Source organism: Danio rerio, chromosome 3 (assembly GCF_049306965.1).
Source record: "Danio rerio strain Tuebingen ecotype United States chromosome 3, GRCz12tu, whole genome shotgun sequence".
NCBI lineage: Eukaryota > Metazoa > Chordata > Actinopteri > Cypriniformes > Danionidae > Danio > Danio rerio.
In genome coordinates this window covers 44,735,788-44,761,045 of record NC_133178.1, presented here as the reverse complement: position 1 = coordinate 44,761,045, position 25,258 = coordinate 44,735,788, and the positions used below count along the sequence as shown (strand labels likewise).

General features: G+C 39.0%; 1 long non-coding RNA gene across 2 annotated transcripts; it reads right to left on the bottom strand.

The window, feature by feature from the left end:
- Positions 1–358: 358 nt before the first annotated feature.
- On the bottom strand, positions 359–24,093 carry LOC137490750 (uncharacterized). Of its 2 annotated transcripts, none has more exons than XR_012401187.1 (4): positions 23,649–24,093; positions 6,729–22,181; positions 6,320–6,445; positions 359–5,358 (listed from the first exon to the last, which is right to left on the bottom strand). It is a non-coding gene; the product is annotated as an uncharacterized lncRNA (long non-coding RNA). The 2 variants fall into 2 exon arrangements; XR_011010753.2 differs by lacking the exon at positions 23,649–24,093 and having other exon boundaries at positions 6,729–6,792; positions 7,151–15,948.
- Positions 24,094–25,258: the final 1,165 nt, after the last annotated feature.

The window sequence follows — 25,258 nt, the reverse complement described above, 5'->3', positions numbered from 1 at the left end:
ATTGTTTATTCCCCCAGCTGCATGGACCAGTGTGTCTGGATCATTAATTGCTGTTTACAAAGTGTGCTGTAATGAAAGAGAGAAGTGGAACCAGGAGGAGCAGGGCAGGAAAAACAGGATTGGAAGAAAATGAAGAAACGACAAAGACCATTTGGGGGTTGTATCCAGACACTCATGTGCCTCCTGACAGTTATAGAAGAGCAAAAGGACAGTGCCGGCTGGTGTTATCAATTAACAGGCATCTGGATCCAGTTGCTCTCCCGGCTGGGCTTCATCTTCCGCAGGCGGTGCTCACCAAACAAACAACTCCCCTTTGATTAGAACCAAACCCGCACACATACATGCTAATTTCATGCGTGCCTGTCAGAAACCCAGGTTTAGTAAAGGTTACATCTGAAGTGGCCTTAGCTGGAGTTGACGGATTCCTCTCTAAGTGGATGCAGTGAAACTTTTTTCAGTTATTTAAATGTCTGGCTACATGAGATTAATCAGAGCTCTGTGGTTTCTGGATGATAATAAGATGTGGAGACAGAGCTGTCAGCATAACCTTGAATGTTCCTGAACATGAAAGATGGAGTGGCAATGTAAGTAACGCATTTGAATACTCTTGCCCAGTGGAAAATACCTTATCTGAAATCGCTATTAATGGAAAATTGTTATATTCATTTCACAGAAAGCTGCCTTTTTTTGGTTACAGTCTTATTTTTGATAGATGACAGTAAGCAGGTAAATTAAAGTAATCTGTTCGTTAAGGTTTATGATTTCTAGTGAAAGTACATAACACGAGTAAAACAAGATCCTTAAAGTATGCAAGTTTTACACAACATCATTTACTCTACCAATTTAGATTGGGAATTTCAGCAGAAAGGCTCACTATCAAGGACATTAAAAAGTAAAGTGTCTAGCATATTTTGTGTGCCTCCTGAGATTATGGCAGTATGGTTTATTCACATACTAGACCTCAAACTAGCTGGCCTTATACTCACCCTCCTAAAACTTCTTCCCATCCGGGTCACGGCACCAATGTATCTGTTTTATCTCAATCTGCATTGAGCTGGAATTGAACCATCGTGGCAGATTACCACACTATCAATGGCTTTAATGGTTCTACCATATTTTGCTAATGTGTTTCTTTAGGCCAGGGTAATGGCAGGTGGGCATACACTGTGCAATTCTTGATGTTGCATGACCTTGTATGTTTCCCCATGTGGAGAAGTCATATGAAAATTGTTCATGCTCCTTTGTACCATGTCAGAGATATTTATGAGCCACACTGAGGAACTTACAGTATCAGGAGTACAAACCCACTGAAAGGCAAGCGTTGTATGATGTGTCATGCATGGCAGGGCCATCAGGGATGATGTTAAGAGATGATAGCAGACAAGGCATTTAATTCACATACACAAGGTCACTACGCGTTTTTGTATCCTGGTGCTTTATGTGTACCAAATCCAAATCTTGTATCATTGTTAAGCTCTTATGAGAGAAAGAGAGTGAATGAGAGAGAGAGTGGCAATGGAAGTGTAAAACCAGTGATTCTTTGGGAGTAGTTGCTCTAACAAGGAGGCTAAAGACCATGGTCTCTAAAATCTGTCGTTAGAACACCTTTTGAGATTAAGGGAGTAAACTTTTACCTGCACAGCACTTCATGAGCCGGCCTTCTTTACACTCACCCCCCTAAACCTCACCCACCGGTCCTACACCACCCATTTGCTCCAAGCTGGGATTGAACTGGTAATTCTTTGCATGGGAGTCATGTCACTAGAGTACCTTTTGAGATCAGGGGAGTGAGATTTACTTGCACAGCACTTCACTAGCTGGTCTCTATTACAAAAGCAATGTCTTCCTCTGTTCATTTGTTTGGTGCAATATTTTATGCGACTGCTTCAGAATTCGCCAGGTCCTAAAATTGTGTGAAATATCACTGTCTGAGCAATTTGCACATAAACTCACTTGGAATGTGTGCATGTACATACAATTTTCTGTACATCACTGGTTAATTTGAACCAATGATTCTAACATTAGAGGCAGACATGCTAACAAGCTAAAGGCTCGACCTTCTGTCATCAGTGTGACACTCGATGTTTACTTGCACACCTCTTACCAGCAAAGTGGTCTTTAATCCCAGTCCTCACACCCCAACACTCTGCACATTTCTCATGTCTCTTTTATTTAACACATCTAGAATACCAGCTTGACAGATGAGAAGCTCTTTTAATAAACTATGTTCTAATTTGATTGTCCCTACAGTGTTTATTGCTCGCTGCTCATTTGTCTTTTATTGCTCCCTACCCAAACACAGGGATTTATTTTTACATTGAAACTCAACTATGGATTCACATTACTGGTTCAAATTAGAACAAATGCTTGAAGTCATAAGTGACATGTACAGAATAATGTGATGCGAGGACTGGAATTGAACCTATGTATGTGACCTACTCTGAGAAGGATTCAAACTGTTTTCAGCATGGGAGGTAGGCATGCAAACAAAATCACCAAAGACTGTAGCATCATGCGTAGTTTCTTGGTGTTGGGGTAGCAGGGTTTACTCATGCACCCTAAAACACAGGTGTCAAATCCAGTTCCTGGAGGGCCGCGCTTCTGCATAGTTCAGTTTCAACCCTGCTTCAACACGCTTACCTGTGGGTTTCAAACATAACTGAAGGACTCAATTTGGTTGATCAGGTGTGTTTAATTAGGGTTGGAACTAAACTGTGCAAAGTTGCGGCCCTCCAGGAAATGGATTTGACACCTGTGCCCTAAAACATCTCTCCCATCTAGGTTACTGCGCTTAAGTTTTATAAATAATAGAGTGATCACTGTACCCTGATGGTGCATACCTTGAACATAGTCAACAACGCGGTGATAATTTATACCTCTGTGTTCTGTGTGTACTGCTCTGGCAATAACACTTCCAAAACACTTGTAGGCAATGTGGTTTCTCCGTCCCACTGTGTCATGTTTCTTTGGTGATGTTTTAGGTTACATCAGAAATGTGTTTGATGCTACTTTAGAAGTAGCTCAAACTCACATTCACTCAAGGAAGAAAGAGGCGAACGTTCAACAATTTTAATCAAGAAGTAAATACAATCAAGTATCCATCCAGAACTCTTCCATGGGACTCTGCACTTGTTTAACACTTAAATCACTGGCCTTCCACTGCTCGTCCCCCGACCCCAGCCGGCATTTCAACGGTGATTCAACGTTGAATCAACGTCAGGTCTATGGTTGGATCAACGTTGAATTACCTTTCGATTTTGCAAATTGGATCAACGTTTATATAGTGACGTTGTTTCACCGTCGGACCACCACCGGTGATTCACCGTTGAAATCACAACGTTGTTTCACTCTTACCTTCTTCATGGGTGAATTGTGGTCGTTTTGTAGACGTTGAATGAAGGTTGAATTACCTTTCGATTTTGCAAATTGGATCAACGTTGATACCGTGACGTTGTTTCACCGTCATACATTTCAACGTAAGTTAAATAGAAATTACATACAACGCAAAGTCCATAAATATAGCAAACAAATTTTTACTAATAAAAAATACACGACACAAATACACAACTTAGTCTGTGTATCAATTTATTTAATTCACACCTCATTATTTCAATTATTCTAAATATACAGCAACATTTACAGCATACAGTTTATCAAAACCATGCAGGTTACTATACATGCTGTACACTCAAATACAGAAAAAAGGCATACAATTAAATAGTCACTTTTTAATTAGGTTTCATGAATTAAAGTTAATGTTTACTAACATGAACAAAGAACAAATACTTGTACAGCATTTATTAATCATTTAATTAATTGAAATATGTCCTGATGCTATTAAAATCAAAATGTATGCTTGTTAACATTAATGCACTGAGCTGACATGAACTGTACTTTCTTTATATGAAAGATGCTTCATTGCTCTTTGTTCATGTTAGTAAATACATTAACACTTACTAATACAACCTTATTGTAAAGTGTTACCGTCTTCAGAAAGACAGATACTAACTAAATTAAACTAAGTAACTAAACTACGCTTCAATTCTGTTTACACAGTTTACAAAATACCCATTTTTAAAGTGGCTGCAGTAAAAAAAAAAAAAAAAAAAAAAAAAAAAAAACATCACTCACAACTAAGAATCACAAGTGAAATACATTACATCTGTTTGAGGTTTTATAGATTGAGAGAAACACTTGAGGTAAAAGATGGCACTGGGGACAAAGAATCAAGACTAAAACACTAAAACATCTATATCAGTCTAGCAGTTAAATACATATTTATTTCTCAAACACCAGGTGAGTTTCCTACAAAATCAATAATGAGGTTTGCTATTCCAATTCATTGTGAATGAATGGCTTCACATTCACAATAGTGAAAACTCATGCTATAATCTTAACCTGACATTACTCCTTCACTTTGCAGGTCTGCATGCTAAATATGTAGTATTTTTTTTTTTTTTGTATAAAGTATATCTATTGTGTTTAGCATTACTGCAGCAAAACTGAGCACCTGTGACAGTGGAACATAGACAAATATTTCAGTAAATCATCAAGAAAATGTGTAGAATATATGGTTTGATTCTCTCTCACAAACACAACAGTAAAAGCAATTTGTTATTCCATTATTATTATTAGTATCATAAAAATTGCATGTTCACATGGGTCTTATAATAATGGCTCACATTTGTGAATGTAGGACCACTATTTCACTATTACATGTCACATTAAGTGTTCATATAGGTTCTGTAATTAATTACTTGTGTCATCCCACAAGTCCTGTTAATCTTCAGAACACAAACTAAAATATTTTAGATTAAATGCTCCTCATCCTCTACAGACAGCAATGGTCCCAAGATGGTCATTGTCAAGATAAGGCACAAAACACATTGTCAAAACGTTCCATGTGACTTCAGTGATTTCAACTGTGAACATACCAAGCTCCAACAACACTTTAGTGAGGCAAAACAAAACATTAAATACAATTGTGTTTGCGTATATCTCTCCCTCATCAGATCAGCGTGTGTTTACTACAAGCAGTAAGCACACACCATGACCTGTTGTGGCAAAGGCAAACAAGTTATTTTTACAGTACTTACTGTGATTTAACCTTTATGACAAATGTACTGGACCTGTTACACATATCACTATCTTTTATGAACACAAATTTCACTGTAACGGATGCTATTGTTTTGCTCCAGTTATACCTTTAGAGAACACCGTACTAGTCAGACATCCATACAAAAGCAGAGAGTTTGGTCTTGTGTAGCAGAACTGCAATAGATGCCTGTCTGTCTAGGCTGACACTGGTTTAGGCCATCAGTATGTCCTTGATGCCCTCAAATGGAGCCTCCAGAAAACCTGCAATAAATGAAATACGAGGTTACAACTAAGTTGGTATCAGCTATTATACAAAGTGAAATTCAAATATTTATTTTTTTATTGAATCCAAATTAGTCCTATAATATCGCCACACTCAATAATTTTGAGTCATCCATCTGAATATTCCTAACTAAGAGAAGTGAAGAATTAGGTGTGATATCGTCAGGAAGCCCTTCGCCACCACCGGTGCCAGCATTTCCAGACTTCAAATTTCAGATTCTCGAAAAAATTGCTTTTATTTTTTTTTTTTTAACCAAGGCTGCAGTAAAGAATCATGAAACATTCAACACATCTAATTACAAGTTGTTGTAAACCATTACATGTACTGTAAAAGCTGTTTAAAGCTTTTTAGACATGGTTGAGAAAAACTCTAGAAGGTGTAGCACTTCTGCAAAAGTCTGCATGTATGACAGAGAATTAAAGGGATAATTCAAAATTTGTATTCTGTCGTCATTTACTGACCACGTTGAACACAAAAGAAGATATTTTGAAGAAAGCTGCAAATCTATTTAACCATTGACTTCTATAGTATTTTTTTCTACTATGGAGGTCAATGTTTACAGGTTTTTAGTTTTTTTTTTTTCAGAATAGCCTCTTTTGTGTTCAACAAAATAAACTCATAATGGTTTTAAACCATTTGGGGAGTAAAATGTGAGTAAATTTTCATTCTTGGGTGAACTATCCCTTTAAGTTGGAAAACACCAGAATTCTTAAGTAGACCCTTTTCGCAAGACAGATGATGCATTTCATTTGTCATCTTAATCCTCAAGTTTTTAATATTTAGATTTATTTAAATAGCATGTTTATTTATTTGTTTTAATGACATTTAATAAAAACTTCTCAATGACATCACATGTACTGGACCTGCTACACATGTATCACTATTTTTTTGAATACAAATTTTACTGTAACGGGTGCTGTTGTTTTGCTCCAGTAATACCTTTAGAGAACACAGTAGTAGTCAAGACATCCATACAAAAGCCTTGGCATGGAGTAGCAGAACTGCAGTCTGTCCAGGCTGACACAGGTAGGCTATCTGCGTGTTCTTGATGCCCCTCAACTGGACCTTCCAGAAAACTCAGAAAGTTAAAACCCATTACACCTTTTATCTGCTACTATACAAAGTGTAATTTAAGCATTAATTTCTCACTAAATACATATTTGTTCCCCAATACTGTCACATAGTATAACATCACAACATGATTTCACAATAATAATATCAATATAACAATATAATATCACAACATGACCTAACAATCAATAAACAAACAGATTAGAAAGAGAAAATCACCAACCAAAGCACCAAGAAGATTTAACAGATAGCTTTGTTAAAGGTAAAGTAAACTTACATGGACAAAGCCTTTTCCATTTAATGCTGTGCAAGTTAGTGCGTCTCTGGAGTAAGTTACATGTCTAAAAGCAAAAACAACAACAACAGTGAAACGACAGCAGTTCACTTTGTAATAATAACACTAATAATACAGCGTATAAAATGGATATTGTTTTATAACGTTGCTCAGTAACTTTAAACTGCGTTTGGAGTTTATCGCTTTGAATTTGCCATAAAAACGCTCATTTAGACTAACGTTAAACATGTGACATTACCTTGAGGTTAGCTGCGTCACCGGAGCGCAAACAAGACTAAAAACAAACTGGAAAGTTTTAAATGCTTCAAAATTCGAAACACTACAAAGTCACATTTAAGATACACTGTGTGTAAAACAAAATCGGGGGGTAAATAAAACTTTAAAGCATCTAAAAACACGCTTACCTCTGAATTCTGCTGCACTGCAGGTCAGGTGTTCGTAATTAAGTGAAGTGAAGCGCTGCGCGTGGCCGCGTGCGCCGAGTCCTCCGATACCATGGTAACCAAACATGTTGAATATTGGGTGAAGCCATGACGTTAATTCAACATACAGACCATGATAAAAAAAATGTCAACGTTGATTTGTACAAGGATTTCTGTAACTTTTTTCAACCATTTATCATTCAACATTGTTTCAACATTAAAGCAACAACTGACGTATTTTCAACCACATTTCAACGTTGAAGCCTTGTCATATGCAGGCTGTTTTTCAACCGTTCAACATTAAACGTTCTATCAACATTATTTCAACGTTCAAAACACATCTGACCTTATTTCAACCATATTTCAACGTTGAAGGTCGGTCGTGTGCCGGCTGGGACTTGTCATTGCTACCAAGCCGACCAACCTCAAATCTTGTTTTCTATGGGCGCACTCACACTATGCTATCCAAACCATGCCCAGGCGCCTTTCCCGGTTCATTTGAGAAGTGTGAGTGCTCTGAATCGGGCTCAGGCGCGGTTCAGTTGGCCGGCTCTGGCCTGGTTGGAAGAGGTGTGCCAGAACGCTGTTCACTTGGGCTTTGGTGCGGTACACTTGTAGAAAGTGCAAAGTGCGTCTGAGCCCGAAACTGAAGACGAGACGTGACTTTTAAGGGACTGCTTCATATGGATTTATTAATTATTCTTACTGTTCAATGATCGCAAACTGTCATAGTTTATTAAAGACGCAAATCCCTCACCACAACCTAAGTCACCGCAAAGTGTAGTTACATATTTTGAAAGGTGTGCATCAGGGTCTGCTTCAGAGTAAGGTGAAGGGTATGCGAATATGTGAAGGCTATGTCCGACTTACTACATGTAATCGACACAGAAGTTTAAAATGGCCTTTCAACTGCAAGTAATGCCTGAAATCCCTCAACCAGCTCTGAGTGTGACTCAAATTGATGATTCTGGCATGGGACGTAGGAAGTGTAACAAAAATGATAAATGACAGAGCCAAGAATCAGTTGCTAGTGTGCTTCCTGAAGCCAAATAGCAATGCTTACTTGCCCAGCTCTTACTACATGGCTGTCTCCTCCATACCTCACTCCCATCTGCATCACTGCACCAAGCCCTCTGGTTTTTCTTGAGCTGCTCACAAAAAAATTTGAAACAGCTTTACCAGCATAGGAGGAAAGTGCACAAACAAGGACACTAAAGACTACAGTCTCTAGCATCTGTCGCCAGTGTGGCGTTTGAAGTCAGGAGAGCGAGGTTTACTTGCACAGTTCTTACTAGCTGGCCTCTATCACAGAATAACAGTAAATGATGGTGCTTTGAGAACTTGAGTTGAATGAGTCATGTTTTCCCATCTAGTTTTAAAATGCGGGTTTAAATAAGAAATAAGTTTTATGTGGACATGATGGCTCATTTTTCACAATTGCAAGGCTTGAGTATCTTTGATGTAGTCTCTTTATTGTTGACTAACTTTCAAAACAATGTGATTGTGTGTGATGATTGAAGAATAAGTTACCACATTTTGCTGGTTGAGGCATCAATACTAGAATGTGTGGAAGAAATGGTAAATTTTTAGCATGAGTGGTTGCCAGGGTGTCGCTACTGTACTGTATGTGGTTGTTTTGGCATATAACTGATCGTTTCTTCACTCGTGGTTAATCAAGTATTTTAAACGGTGTCTTGGGCATTGCTATACAGTTGCTAAAGTGTTCTGGGTCAGAGCCCAGGGGTTGTTATGTTATTGATAAGACATGGTGGTAGATTTAATAGTCTGACTGGTGACTAGGTCATTGCTATGTGGTTGCTAAGGTATGCTGAGTGGTTGTTAGCACATTATGCAGTCGTTAGTGTGCTCAGGTTTCCATCTGGTATAAGATGTGTTTAAACGCGTCTCTTGTGGCCACTTGAGTTCAGATTTCATCGAGAAGCTTGCTTCTTATTACTTCATGCTCTACATCACTTGTAGGAGCACTCAGTGTGATGCATGAGTACTCCTGAATAAACAATCCTATGTTACACAGCTTATGAGTAAGCGAGCAAGGCAGTGTAAGAAAAATATATGGACGGCGACTACAATTTTGTTTATAATCTTTGTTTTTGTACAATGCAGCAAAGTATGAATACTTTGTTTTGGCTCACTTTCCTAAGAAACGTCCCATGACAATAATGTTTAGGTAATTTTTAGGCTGTTCAAATGCATTTGAACACATGATTTGATCAAGTCCATTTAATTTCATGAAATTTGCTACAAATTAACAAGAGCAACATATTTAAGACTCCGGTAACATCTGTATTTAAATGGCACCTGTTGTAAAAAAAATCTACTTTTCAAGCTGTTTGGACGGACATGTGTGTAAGTAAAGTCTATAGACCGTCATATTGGGGTGATGTAAACACACCTGTGCTCTTTTTTTCAATTTAAGGTCTTCAGCCTCCTTGGTAGAGCAACCGACTCTTATGCGGAAGGTCGCCAGATCAATACCAGCTCGGAGCAGGTTAGGTGGCGTAGGACCGGCAGGGTTACATATGCATAAAGACTTTACAAATATACATCGCACAATACAAATGAAACAGATTTTATTACGAATTTCAGCAAATAAACACCCTCAGTGTGTTTATGCCTTTATTAAGATTTTCATGGTAATGTTTACATTCACACTTTTATCTAGGGAAACTCTAAAGGTAAATAAGTAATTTCTCTGAATTTCAATAATACATCTATATAAAATGCTGTGCTTCCCACGTCCAGTCACAATGACTTCTGAGGACTTTTAGAATGAGTTCGGTGCTCAAGTCTGCATCATCCGGGAAGTTACACGTGTCCTCAGTACTTGCAGTCTTAATAATTGGAACTGAACTTTGGTTGTTGCTGGTGACGATACACAAGGACGCTAAAGATCGCTGAAGAACGCATATTGAAAAACAGCCAAATATTTGCTTCAACCAAAATTTTAAACAAAGAAAGAGGGAGGAAAAAACCTTACCTGATGAATCATTGGTAATATTTCTGGATGATGACTGTATCACAGTTTGGCTAAATTAATTCACGCCTCCTCCGAAGTGACTTGTGATGTGCCTTTGCCATTTGCATTGCATTAAAACATTGTTTTCCAGCTGCAGCCGAGCTTCATTCTCGAAATGTATAGTTTGTCTAAAGTGATGTATGCAGACTGTATAGTATACTATGATGAGAGATACAATCAGTCAGCGCAATTGACAGATGCGGATTCACGTCATGGGTGGGGCTTCTGTCTGCTCAGTGACTCTAGCTTTATTGCTAAACGGCTAACCTGGATTTTATTGAGAAAATAGCTGTGTTTATGTGCTTTAGGAAGACTGAAAAACAGCGTTGATACGTTTGGAGCCATGAGTCCACTAGATCCATTTAGAGGTGCACCCAGGATGATACCTGGATGATGGAAGCTTTTAGCGGTGCTTCCAACTGAGACGATCCCAGTTTGATGACCTGTTGTCAGTGTTGGCAGGAAGATTTACCCCGGGACACCAACAACAGGCACTACGTCATAATCACGCCCCAACAAGAGCAAACTCCTGACTGGATATCACATCGCAGGATCTATTCTAAGTCTATTCGCGCCTTTGCTTCGACTTAACATGTAAATCAATCAAGCTTGACGCTTCCGCGTCTGGGGTGAACGCAGCATTACAGTGACTTATTGTGCTAATTTTTTGTTAACCTGATCCATTAAAACCAGAACATTTACCAAAATGTATTTGTTAACTTTTTGTAAAACTGTTTTGGTAAAAGAGTAAACTCTTCTCAGTAACTCTACGATAAAAAAATAGGCTGATAGAAACATAGCTATCCTCTACATGTGATGTGATCTACAAATCCCCTTCTTATTACTGTGTGGAAACATGGCCTCAGATCTCTCCTTTAAAACAAGCCCCTGACTTGTCTTACTATAAATATGATCGTTAAGAAGAGTAATAGCTCAGCTCTCGTCAACAAGCTGCACTGTTTGAAGTATCATTTGTGATGTTGGATGAAAAACATGCGAAAGTTTAATACTTACACTGTAGGATCAGGGGGTTTTGGATAATCCCATAGTACTAATATTGCCTGCTTTCTTGAGCAAATTCCATTACAAACGAATGCCATCCATTACACGCCATACACAAGAAGGAATAATAAAGACATGCAGAGGTAAAGAGAAAAACACAATCATTCAGTCAAGTTCACAGGATCTAGGTAGGGGAGCAGGAACAGCTGAGACAATGGCACATGTTGTTGAAAACAGTGTGTTCCTGAGCATTTTGAAAAACACACATATTAAAACAACATTTGAACAGCTGCTCAGCACCCATCAAAACACTCCACTTGCTCGCCACCTGTAGTGAAGTGTAGAGGCCACAATGCCTCCATGAAGCCGATAGCAGGACGGTTTAAGGACTGCATTGTTTGGTGAGGAGGCCAAATGCCACTCTTTCTGTGCAGTTGGACACACGGGGCCTGAGAGAGTTGCTGATGTCTTGACCAGCCTGACTGTAGTGTACAAGAACACTGTACCCACTGACCAGCAACCCTTGAGGAATTTTTGTTTCTCACACTCAGACGTCCCAAGTGGGAAATGTCCCTTCAAGCATTCCCACAGTTTCCCTCAGCAACTGGCTGACCAGGAGCTATAGAGGTCAGAAGGGAAAGAAGAATGATGGCTTTTCTAAATCTGCAATTCACAACAGGGGACGTTTTATGGCACATTTAATGAAGTCGTAGGAGAGTAGCTTCAGGTTTAGACTTGATATTTTGGGTGCCTTTGATACATTACTTAATAAGCACTCATATTTCAGCAGTATAATTTCAGGAACTCATGCAGAAACTGTGCTTGGAGTAATTAGACCATGGTTCATTTACTGTAGAGTTTTACTGGAGATTTGTGATCATGTGTATGTCTGTGTCTCTCATTACTGTTTTGGACTGGCTATCTATCCTGAGCCTTTGCCTTAGGCTGAGACACTGGGATAGTCGGTGACCCTACATAGATTGGTTTGGAGAATTAATGGATAGCTGTTATATAACTCTGCCTCTGTTCCAGTGGACAGGGTTGACTGTCACTCAGTGTAACAACTGCACATGTAGTACTTTTGCTTGTTCCAATTATTTCTCAGCTAGCTGCTAGCTTCTCAACTAATAAATTACTTTCCATTTTTAATACCTGTAAATACTTAATATATAAGATATTCTAAATATGTTTTGATAAATAATAATATACTATTCATTTAAATGACCATAAGTGTATTCATTCAATTTGATTATGAAATATGTTTCATTGATGTATAGTCAATGAATGAAATGGATTATATATGTCCTTGGTATGGGGCGGGATGGTGGTTCAATGGTTAGCACTGTGGCCTCACATCAAGAAGGTCGCCGGATCGAGTTTCAACTGGGCCAGTTGGCATTTCTTTGCTGAGTTTGTATGTTTTCCCTGTGTTGGCGTGGGTTTCCTCCAGGTGCTTTGGTTTCCACCACAGTCCAAACACATGCGCTATAGGTGAATTTAATTAACTAAATTGGCTGTGGTGTGTGAGTGTGTGTGAATGTGGATGGGGGTTTACCTGTACTGGGTTGTGGCTGGAAGGGGATCGGCTGCATAAAACATATGCTGGAATAGTTGGTGGTTCATTCTGGTGTAGTGGCACCTGATTTATAAGGTGCTTAACCGAGGGAAAATGAATGAATGAACGTCTTTGGAATTGAAACTAGGACTACGTATAACTAAAATCAGCACAACTGACATTGTGATCATGAATAATGTTCATCACATTGTTTTAGAGGTCTCGTGTCATTAAACATATATTCGTGTATTGAATTGTTGCGAATTCAACATGGTTAACCTGATAAAAAAAACAAAAAAACATGCACATTATATTCCTATAGTTCAATGACCAGTTGTCAATTATTCCACATATAAAGACTAACTTAGGTGTTATCAGGCATTATATAAATATCATATTTGATTTAAAGCTTTTCTAGGAAAGGTTTCATTTTGAAAGCTTGTTGGTATTGTAAATAGATCTGACAAATGCAACAACAACAACAAAATATGTCTCTGTGGTCTAAAAAGTTTCAATCAAACACTGCTAAATCTACATCCAATGGCCAACTAGCAAGTCTTGATAAATTGTATTTTTACTAGGACTGCACATACAAACCCTAAACAATCAGCATTGTAAAGTTACATCCAAAATGTAATACATTACAGATTACTTGTTACCGTTTAAAAGTAATCACTTATCTTACAATATTACTGTCTCAGATTTGTAATGCGTTACACTTCTCCTGTATTACTAAATACTGTTAGTAATTTGGGCGAAGCAGTGGCGCAGTAGGTAGTGCTGTCGCCTCGCAGCAAGAAGATCATTGGGTAGCTGGTTCGAACCTCGGCTTAGTTGGTGTTTCTGTGTGGAGTTTGCATGTTCTCCCTGCGTTCTCGTGGGTTTCCTCTGGGTGCTCCGGTGTCCCCCACAGTCCAAAGACATGAGGTACAAGTGAATTGGGTAGGCTAAATTGTGTGTGTGTGTGAGTGTGAATGTGTGTGTGGATGTTTCCCAGAGATGGTTGGGCTGGAAGGGCATCCGCTGCGTAAAAACTTGCTGGATAAGCTGGTGGTTCATTTCACTGTGGTGACCCTGGATTAGTAAAGGGACTAAGCCGACAAGAAAATGAATGTTAGTAATTTGTTACTGTAATGCATTACTTTTTGTGGTACTCACCACACAGAAAACAAACAGCACTTACCACTGTGAACACTACCTGACAAAAGTCTTGTTGCCCATGTTTCCCAGAGTTCATCAAGAATCTTTGGACTCATCTACAATGCCTCCTCTTTCATTTTACCCAAGACATGCTTAAAAATGTCCATGTCTGGTGACTGGGCTGGCAAATTCTCTCTGTAGATCTCTTGCACACCCTCATACCTATACTAGCGTATGGAACGCTCAGTGGGTTTAGGTGTCGTACACACAAGATGATAGGGGTAGTTCCGGTAAGAGAACAGAAGAAGGATTATCAGTTTTGTAAGTTTAATCAAGGCAAGGCAAGGCAAGTTTATTTATGTAGCACATTTCATACACAGTGGCAATTCAAAGTGCTTTACATAAACAAGAATAAAGAGACAGTATAAGAAAAATAAAAACAAATAATAAAAATGACCAAAAACAGACAAAACATTTTAAAATGTGTTGAAACAGGTTATAAAAGAATGAAATACAAGAGTAAGACATAAAAATGCGATCTGTCGGACGCAGCACAGTGCTCATTCAGTAAAGGCACAGCTAAACAGACGTGTTTTCAGTCTCGATTTGAATGTGCTTAATGTTGGAGCACATCGGATCATTTCTGGAAGTTGATTCCAGCAGCGAGGAGCATAGTGGCTGAAAGCCGATTTACCCTGCTTTGACTGAACTATTGAATTTTATAGTTTATTTGTTCCTAAAGATCTAAGTGATCTGTTAGGTTTGTATTCAGTCAGCATATCTGTTATGTGTTGAGCTCCAAGGTCATTTAGTGATAAATAGACAAGTTATAATCCTCGAAAATCTATTCTGAATGTAACTGGGAGCCAGTGTAAAGACCTGAGGACAGGTGTGATGTGCTCTGATTTACTGGTTCTGGTCAGAATCCTGGCCGCAGCATTCTGGGTGAGCTGCAACTATCTGACTGTCTTTTTGGGAAGGCCAGTGAGGAGGTCGTTAACAGTAATCCACCCTACTGCTGATAAAAGCATGAACAAGTTTCTCTAAGTCCTCACTGGAAACAAAGCATCTAAATCTTGCAATGTTTTTGAAATGATAGTATGCTGATTTACCAACTGCCTTTTTTTATTAGAATATGCAAAAATCATACAAATACAAGAAAACATCAACAAATAACAAATACAAAGCAACGAAACAAAAACAAAACAAAAAACAACAACAATATAGTCAGGTACTGGTATGTGCGTGAGTGTGTGCGTGTGAATGTGTGTATGCATGTAGAGGTAACTTGGTGGACAGGTCAGAGTACATACATAAGGAGCAATAACAGTCAATAAATGAAGCAAGTGTCACAGATATAAATAAAACATATAGAAAGAAACCAGTCAGAGGTAGGGAGTAACAACAATGCTTATTAATGTATGATGGTAAATATGAGAGTAAAAAGAAAGAAAGGACAACAGTAATAACTGACAACAATAATAATAAATCACTAGTGCTACACCACTACTACTACAGAAAGTTACTTATATTACAACTACTACTGCTTCTACTACAGCCACAACCACGACTACTACTACTACAATGTCTACTAATACTGATACTACTACAACGACTGCAACTACTGATACTACTATAGCGTTTGCTTGACATGACTATTGAAACTTAGATCTGACTCCAGAGTCACACCAAGATTCTTAACCTTATTTTTTGTTATTTCAAGCTAGAATGTCATTACACACATCTGGGGCCAGTAAGGAGGTTCAAACAACTCGGAGTTTAAACTTGAACTCTGAGTTGATTTACCGAGAGATTAAAAACTCAGAATTTTCGGTTTCAGAATAGCTGATCTGAGTTAGATCAATGAACTTTGAGTAGACCAACTCAGAGTTAAGCGCGCACACCTTGACTATAAAAAGGCCTTGTTAATGGAGCACAGATATTACGAGTGACTATGGCAACATCTTAAAAAAAAGAGATCAGCATTTCTTTCTCCGACTGAATTTGATCTGCTCATGCAAAGTTATATCAAATATGAGTCTATATATTTAAAAAGAAGCAACCATCAGTGAAACAGAGACAGTTAGCGTGAGAAAACATCTGCTCAAGTTAATGCGTTGTAGCGGTATTTGGCTAATAAAGTGGGTTGGGCGCCAGGGGTTGAAAGACCCCACTACAGTTTCTTAAATAATTCAATTAAATGAAAATTTAAGTTTCAACGGATGCATGATTTAATAAAACCAAATCAGATATTCAATCATACAACAGATCAATGAATTAATAAAGAAAAAAACAAAAAGAACAAACTTTAACTTCAACAAATTGTAAGTAAATCCATAAACCAAACAAACTTAAATTTCCAGGCCCAGGCACAATACCAATTAATTACCTTTTACAAACAAAACCATCAACGGGTGATACATCAACCAACCATAAAGAAATAAATCAAATAAACCACTTCTAAATATACAACAATCAATATTAATCAAATTCCCACAAACATAATTCAAGTTCAAATCAAATCAATCACACATTCCAGAACTTACAGAACTCAGTTGTACACTTTACACATAGTATATATTCCATTTGTGCACGCTGAATCAATTGCACATTCAATGCACTTGATATGTCTCTCAGTTCGTATACGCTAAAGTAGATTTTCCATTTGTGCACGCTGAAGTAATCGGGTAATTAATGCACTCTGAAATGTCTCTCAGTTCGTATACGCTAAAGTAGATTTTCCATTTGTGCACGCTGAAGTAATCGGGTAATTAATGCACTCTGAAATGTCTCTCAGTTCGTATACGCTAAAGTAGATTTTCCATTTGTGCACGCTGAAGTAAACGGGTAATCAATGCACTTGAAATGTCTCTCAATTCGTATACGCTAAAGTAGATTTTCCATTTGTGCACGTTGAAGCAATCGTGAACGCAATGCACATTCATATGGTTACTCTACCATCTCATTAAATCTTTTGGACATACATACACATATACAAGTTAACCAAAACAATATAAATCAAAGAAGAAACATTTGCTTACCCGATCACCCGTCGATGCTACTGGGCCCAGAAAACTGCAACACAAATCCCGATCACGATAGTGATCAAACATTCAAACAAAAAGAAAGAAAAAACCCAAAACAAATAGGCAACTCGAGCGCCAAAAAAAACAAAAATAAACCCGCGCCTCACTCCACAAACAAACCCGAGCGCATAATACGTTCACCATGCATCGCAAATACAACCTCCGCCAAAAATCATAAACACTTCCATTCATAAATGTTGCCGCTTCAACGTCCGCATCAAAAACATACTCGCATTTCGATGCCGTGGCTAACTTTAAAGAACACTGCCACTACCTCAGAGCAAGACCATGCAGCATGAAAACACATATTGAGCTACAAAAACGGACTCGAAGCAACAAGTACGCAGCGCGCTCTCTACACACACACACACACTCAGTCAGCATGACCTCTCAGTGACCCGGAATCACCTGCATGCTGACTGCGTGACAAGGAATGAATGAGAGAGAGAGCGAGAAACCCATCCAAGGCGCTCTAAATAACGTTGCATCAGCTGACAGCAGTAACCCAATCAGACGTCACTCATATAATAATAAGGAAAATTCTAATGACGATCGTCACACTCTCCCCCCCATGGAAAAAGATCAGTCAAACTTAAAGAGGTTGTGATCTATAAGTTACTTACAAGAAATCTTTAGGGGTTTTTTAAGACCTAAAAATTATGCAGCAATAAAAGGACACTCAACAGCTTTCCATACCAATAACTCTACTCACCAAATAATCTTATGTATAAATATGGAAATCAGTTAAGTGATTACTGGATCTCAGGACTATTCAAATCCAAGAAATTCCTCATCTTCTGACTCTTCGACAAAAATTTTCAGGACCCTTTCTCTCTCTCTACGATCCAATTCCCCTGCGGAGGGAAATGCAGGTTTTAAATTGCATACATGAACTGTACGTAAATCTTCCCCATTATCCTCCCGAACAATCCGGTAGTTCACCGGACCAAGCTTTTCCACAATTCGATAAGGCCCAATCCATCTAGCTGCGAATTTAGCTGCAAATGCTTGAGAAGCCTTAGAAAGAGGATGTGCTCTCATCCAAACTCTATCATTTCTTGTGAAATGCACATCTCTTCGTCTCGCATCATACAAACGCTTCTGTTTTTCCTTAGCCCTACGCACATTTCTTTTTACCACTTCCTGCAAGTCTTTAAGAACCCTAAGACCAGTCTGGTGAGGCTCTAACACAAGTTCAAAAGGTCCTCTCAGATTTCTGTGCAATAATAACTCTGCTGGGGAGTATCCAGTACTCTCCTGAACAGCAGAGTTGATGGCATATCTCAACTCTGGTAAGTAATGATCCCACCGATTATGCTCACCAAACACATAAGAGGAGATCATGACTTTAATTACCTGATTCACACGTTCCGTAAAATTAGTTTGGGGATGATATGCTGTTGTTAATTTTTGTACCACTCCCCATCTGCTACACAGATCCTTCAAAATCTCAGATGTAAATTGAGGTCCCCTGTCAGATAGTAGGAACTTTGGAACACCCCATCGAGTCAGTACTTCCTTCCTAAGTGTCTGGGCAATTACTCCAGCAGTAGCTTTGCGAAGAGGAAACATCTCAACCCAGTGACTGTAATAGTCCACAACAACTAACAATTGAGTGTTACCCAGGGTACTACGAGGCAGTGGCCCCATAAGGTCTACACCAAGCATTTCCCAAGGCTCCTTCACTTCAGTTTGCTGAAGTTTTCCAGCAGGCTTACGACACTCTGGTTTATTTTGCTGACAACTAGTACAGTTCTTCACAAAGTCAGATACATCTCTCCACATATTAGGCCAAAAGGCAACTTGCATTAACCTTTTTTGAGTTTTATAACGCCCAAAATGACCACTCAATGGATTGGAGTGATATGCCTCCAACAAAATTTCTCTGAGAGTCTGTGGAACATAAATCTGAAAATGAGTTCCTTTTGTAGGATTAGACACCTTCCTATAGACCTTATCCTCTAAAATGACAAACTCAGAGCCAGATCCCTCATCACTCTGCTTTCCTTCTGCTAAGCTCTGATATATCCTTTGGATTTCTACATCTTGTTGCTGTGCAATCCAGATATCCTCATCACAAAGAGGAAATAGTGACACCATACTCTCTGTACTTTGCTTAGGAACATAGGAAGCTACCATTGGAAAAGAATCAGGAACGTCAATCCGAGACAAAGCGTCCGGGGCGCTATTAAGCTTCCCCTTACGATACTCCAGAATAAACTCAAACTCCTGTAGTCTCAAAGCCCAGCGAATCAGTCGGGAATTTGTTTTTGTAGTGTTGAACACCCAAAGAAGAGAGGCATGATCAGTGACTACAATGAAGGATTTTCCCTCCAAATAATGCCGCCACCGTTCTACAGCCCAAACCACTGCTAAACACTCCCGCTCAGTTGTAGAATAGTTTTTCTCTGCTGATGTCAGAGTACGGCTAGCATACGCCAACACCTCCTCAGATGCACCAAAAGTGGAGGGTCGTTGAGCAAGAACAGCACCTAAGCCGGTTGAACTGGCATCAGTATAAACTACAAATGTATGGGCATGATTTGGGTGTCCAAGTACAGGTGGTGAGGAAAGATGCCTTTTGAGGCAGTCAAACGCTACCTGGCACTCAGCTGTCCACTGAAAACGAACTCCTTTCTTCTTTAGAGCATTAAGTGGTTCGGCAATATCTGAAAAATTTTGAACGTACCTATGGTACCACCCACTCATTCCCAGAAACCGTTGGAGTTCCTTTAAATTTGTTGGGACTGGAAAATTCTGAATAGCTTCTGTTTTAGCAGGGTCTGCCTTTACACCATCAGTAGTCACAATATGGCCAAGAAACTTGATCTCTGTTAAACAGAAATGACATTTTGGAAGTTTGAGAGTTAGTCCTGCTCTCTGCAAACATCTCAAAACTTTCTGGAGGTCTAGGACATGTTGGTGAAAGTTAGCCGAATAGACAACTATGTCATCTAGATACACTAAACAACACTGCCCCAGATAGTCAGCCAAGACTCTATTCATAAGCCTTTGAAATGTGGCCGGTGCATTTTTCAGGCCAAAAGGTAACACCTTAAACTCATATAGGCCAAAAGGTGAGACGAAAGCGGTCTTGGCCATACTATCTGGATGCATGGACACCTGCCAATATCCACTATTTAAATCCAGAGTACTAAATATCCCTGACCCAGAAAGGGACTCCAAGATCTCATTCACTGTGGGAAGAGGAAATGCGTCGCTTTCACTGACTGCATTCAGTTTACGATAATCAACACAAAATCTCTGCCCTCCATCTTTTTTAGGAACTAACACAATAGGAGATGCCCAGGGTGAATGAGATGGCTGGATGATATCTTGATTGAGCATATCATCAATTTGTTCCTTTACAATCTCCTTTTTGTGTATGGGTAGTCTGTATGGTTTTTGAGCTACAACAACATCTGTTGAAACTGCAATCTTATGCTGGACAAGATGGGTTCTACCCAAATTAGGAGTACAAACGTCAGGATGGTCATACAAAAGAGTAAACAGAACATGAGACTCACGTTCTGAAAGATTGCTCTCCTTGATTTTTCTTTGCAAAAGCTCCATCAATACAGAACCAGACTCTCCCACATCACTCTTATCCACACATTCGTTTGCTGTACATACAAACTGAACAGGAGGTATAGCAGAATACAAAGAAGCAGATGGATTATAGTTACCAGGTGGTTTACAACACTTCCAAGAGTCCCCTGGTGTAATAGGCGGTTGGAAAGGGAAAACCCGACCTTGTGGATCATCTGAAAAACTGTACAGTTGATCTTTAATGTTCAGTTGCAACCCAGTCAGTGCGATAAAATCTAAACCCAAAACCATTGAATACACAAGGTTCTGAGCTGGCAGAACTACAGTTGGAACTTGGAAATGCAAATCCTGCAAATAGAAGTCCAGTACTTTTTGGCCAAGAGGAACAGTAGCATCGCCATTAGCTAGATAAAGTGGTCCCTCATGCCATACATCTAGTCGCTCATTGGGTTCTTTTATCTTATTCCATAAATCGACGTTGAGCAATGTATAAGTAGCTCCTGTATCAACAAGTGCTTTACCACTACAGTTCCGAACCATCATGGGGATAACCAACTGACGAAGAATTTTAATACCATCTCTCTTATCCAGCTTCCTACCAGATGACACATCTTTTTTTACAAAGCACTGAGTATCATAAGCAGACAGCATACCTCGTTGCTGATTTTGAGGTTGGAACTCTTTATTTCCTTGAAATTGTCCACCAGTTTGCTTTCCACTCAGGACAGCCTTAAACTTGGAACAAGAACCTGGGGAATGATTTTCATGACATCGCCAACAAAGCAAACTAGTCAAACTTTGTTCTGGAGGTAAGTTTGATTTTACTTCTACCCCTTTTGATTTTTTAGATAAATGCTGGTCAAGAAAAGAACTCTTAGGTAACTGTAACTGATTGTACTTTATTTGATGATCATAATCTCTCTCTAATTGTGTTCCTAATCTCACCAGTTCCTCTACAGTCTGTGCACGGCCACGAAGTTGACTAGCATAACAAGGATTCATCGCTTTTAAAAGAGCTTTCAAAACTTCAGTATCAGTAGCTTCTTTTTTCCAGCGTTTAAATAAAGCTTGGAATGAAAAAGCAAAGTCTCGAACACTTTCATTTGTCCCTTGCAGTCGATTACGCACTTTTTCTTCGAGCACATCCTGATAATCCTCTGGGAGGAAAACCGCTAAAAAAGCCTTCTGAAAACTTTCCCAAGAATTAATTTTAAATCTTACTGTCTCCCACCAATCTCGGGCTGAGGCATGCAGAACACTACGCATGGTGGCAAGTATCTCACTGTTTGACATTGGTCTTAGAGCTAAGAAGTCATTACATCTCTCCAAATAAATAACAGGATCAGACTCATCATTTACTCCTCCAAATGTAGGAAATACCATTTTAATAGGCGGAATACGCCCACAAGTCAAATTTGAAAGAGCAGGTTGACTAATGGACTCACTAGAGTCTACATGTGAAGATGTATTTGAACATACCTGAGACCCAGAAACCAGAACCTTTTCATCTACTTTAGTGTCAAGTGAGATCCTCTGCTGCATAAAGGAATCAAGCGAAGTTTGCATGGCAAGTAGCTCCTTCCTCAAGCTGCATACTTCTTCCTGTAATGTTTTTTCTCCTACCCTAGATTCTTCCAAAGCTCTCTTAAAGGAAGAAAACATTGAAGAGTTAGCCTCATCAAACATTGCCTTAAATTCATTGTGTGTCTGTTTCGAGTTCCACTGTATAGCTTCAATTGTATGTTTAGTAAACTCTTTCATACGGTCAGAAAGAACGTCCAAAAATTCAGAATGTGCTTTTTCAACCACAGTTAATGTTTTCTTAGGAACTTCCTGAGTACAAAGTTCAGTACTGTCCTGAAGCCATTTTTTCTGCCGGTCTACTGTATCTACAAATACACTTTTAAGAGAATCAATTGTCTGGACTAAAACTGCTAAATCGTCTGTCCGACTTTCAGAGGAGAGGATCGGAGCCCCAATAAATGGCTGTTCCATCCCAGTGTCCTCATCTAATAATGATCGGCCAATCTGTGGAGTAACAGGACTGTTATGAGATGGGCCCTCACAACTACCTTCTGCTACATCAGGAAGATTAATAAGAAAGTTGTCAGCTTCCATTATTAAGCAAAAATTACAAAAACCACTAAATATTTAGCATATCTCAGGGCCCCACGTTGGGCGCCAAATCTGTAGCGGTATTTGGCTAATAAAGTGGGTTGGGCGCCAGGGGTTGAAAGACCCCACTACAGTTTCTTAAATAATTCAATTAAATGAAAATTTAAGTTTCAACGGATGCATGATTTAATAAAACCAAATCAGATATTCAATCATACAACAGATCAATGAATTAATAAAGAAAAAAACAAAAAGAACAAACTTTAACTTCAACAAATTGTAAGTAAATCCATAAACCAAACAAACTTAAATTTCCAGGCCCAGGCACAATACCAATTAATTACCTTTTACAAACAAAACCATCAACGGGTGATACATCAACCAACCATAAAGAAATAAATCAAATAAACCACTTCTAAATATACAACAATCAATATTAATCAAATTCCCACAAACATAATTCAAGTTCAAATCAAATCAATCACACATTCCAGAACTTACAGAACTCAGTTGTACACTTTACACATAGTATATATTCCATTTGTGCACGCTGAATCAATTGCACATTCAATGCACTTGATATGTCTCTCAGTTCGTATACGCTAAAGTAGATTTTCCATTTGTGCACGCTGAAGTAATCGGGTAATTAATGCACTCTGAAATGTCTCTCAGTTCGTATACGCTAAAGTAGATTTTCCATTTGTGCACGCTGAAGTAATCGGGTAATTAATGCACTCTGAAATGTCTCTCAGTTCGTATACGCTAAAGTAGATTTTCCATTTGTGCACGCTGAAGTAAACGGGTAATCAATGCACTTGAAATGTCTCTCAATTCGTATACGCTAAAGTAGATTTTCCATTTGTGCACGTTGAAGCAATCGTGAACGCAATGCACATTCATATGGTTACTCTACCATCTCATTAAATCTTTTGGACATACATACACATATACAAGTTAACCAAAACAATATAAATCAAAGAAGAAACATTTGCTTACCCGATCACCCGTCGATGCTACTGGGCCCAGAAAACTGCAACACAAATCCCGATCACGATAGTGATCAAACATTCAAACAAAAAGAAAGAAAAAACCCAAAACAAATAGGCAACTCGAGCGCCAAAAAAAACAAAAATAAACCCGCGCCTCACTCCACAAACAAACCCGAGCGCATAATACGTTCACCATGCATCGCAAATACAACCTCCGCCAAAAATCATAAACACTTCCATTCATAAATGTTGCCGCTTCAACGTCCGCATCAAAAACATACTCGCATTTCGATGCCGTGGCTAACTTTAAAGAACACTGCCACTACCTCAGAGCAAGACCATGCAGCATGAAAACACATATTGAGCTACAAAAACGGACTCGAAGCAACAAGTACGCAGCGCGCTCTCTACACACACACACACACTCAGTCAGCATGACCTCTCAGTGACCCGGAATCACCTGCATGCTGACTGCGTGACAAGGAATGAATGAGAGAGAGAGCGAGAAACCCATCCAAGGCGCTCTAAATAACGTTGCATCAGCTGACAGCAGTAACCCAATCAGACGTCACTCATATAATAATAAGGAAAATTCTAATGACGATCGTCACACTGTAATTTTTAATTTAAAGTATTTAAATATTTAAGTATAATAAAATAAGTAATGTAATGTGTGACGTTTATAAAATGTTTCTAAACTTTTATACATGTTTAGCAGTTTTAATAGATTTAACAGTGCACTTGTGTGTCTGCCTTTTTATTTATCGAGTGATAGAGGTTGATATAACATTTAGAGGGTAAGCAGTGCTAAAAATACTTTTTAGAAAGAATAATAATCCTATTAATCTAGAAACAGTACATGTCAACGGTTAAGCTAATTATTTATGAAAAAAAGGACAAGCCATTCTCGTACGTGACTTTGTTCTGTGTGTGACAAAAATGTAGGCAATATCTGTTTCCATCCAAATATATTACATAAATTTGTGCAAAACTGGAATAACGCCTAAAAGATGCGAATAAAGCAGCGATTTTTATCGAACAAGTCAAAGAGAACGTTCGAGGTTACAGAAGTAACCCTTCGTTCCCCGAGGAGGGGAACGGAAGTGCCATGAATGGGAGGATTCGGATCAGAAGCCGCTTATCTGGAGAGTATTGAACGGGCCAATGAATGAAATTAATTGGCAGCGTAAGCTTGCGCAGGTGTGCGACATCTGCAATTATCTCAGCATATAAGCACACCTGAAGCCAGCAGACGCCATCCTTTTAAGCTGAAGAGACTTTCAAACAGCTAAGGGACAGTCATTATGGCGACGGAATATGGCACTTCCGTTCCCCTCCTCGGGGAACGAAGGGTTACTTCTGTAACCTCGAACGTTCCCCTTCGGTTGGGGAACTTCAGTGCCATGAATGGGAGAATATGGAAAGCGCCATAATGACTGCACCTTACCAACACCCCCGATGAGGAGATAGTCAAGCAAGCGTGACGCACCCACATCATGGGGGGCGCGGTCCTCCAACGTGTCCCTGGCCCTAATTTATCCTACTTCAACAGAAGTTTTACGGATTTAGCTATATTTTTTGGGAAGTCGTGAGCATCTAGATAATACTAGGAAATAC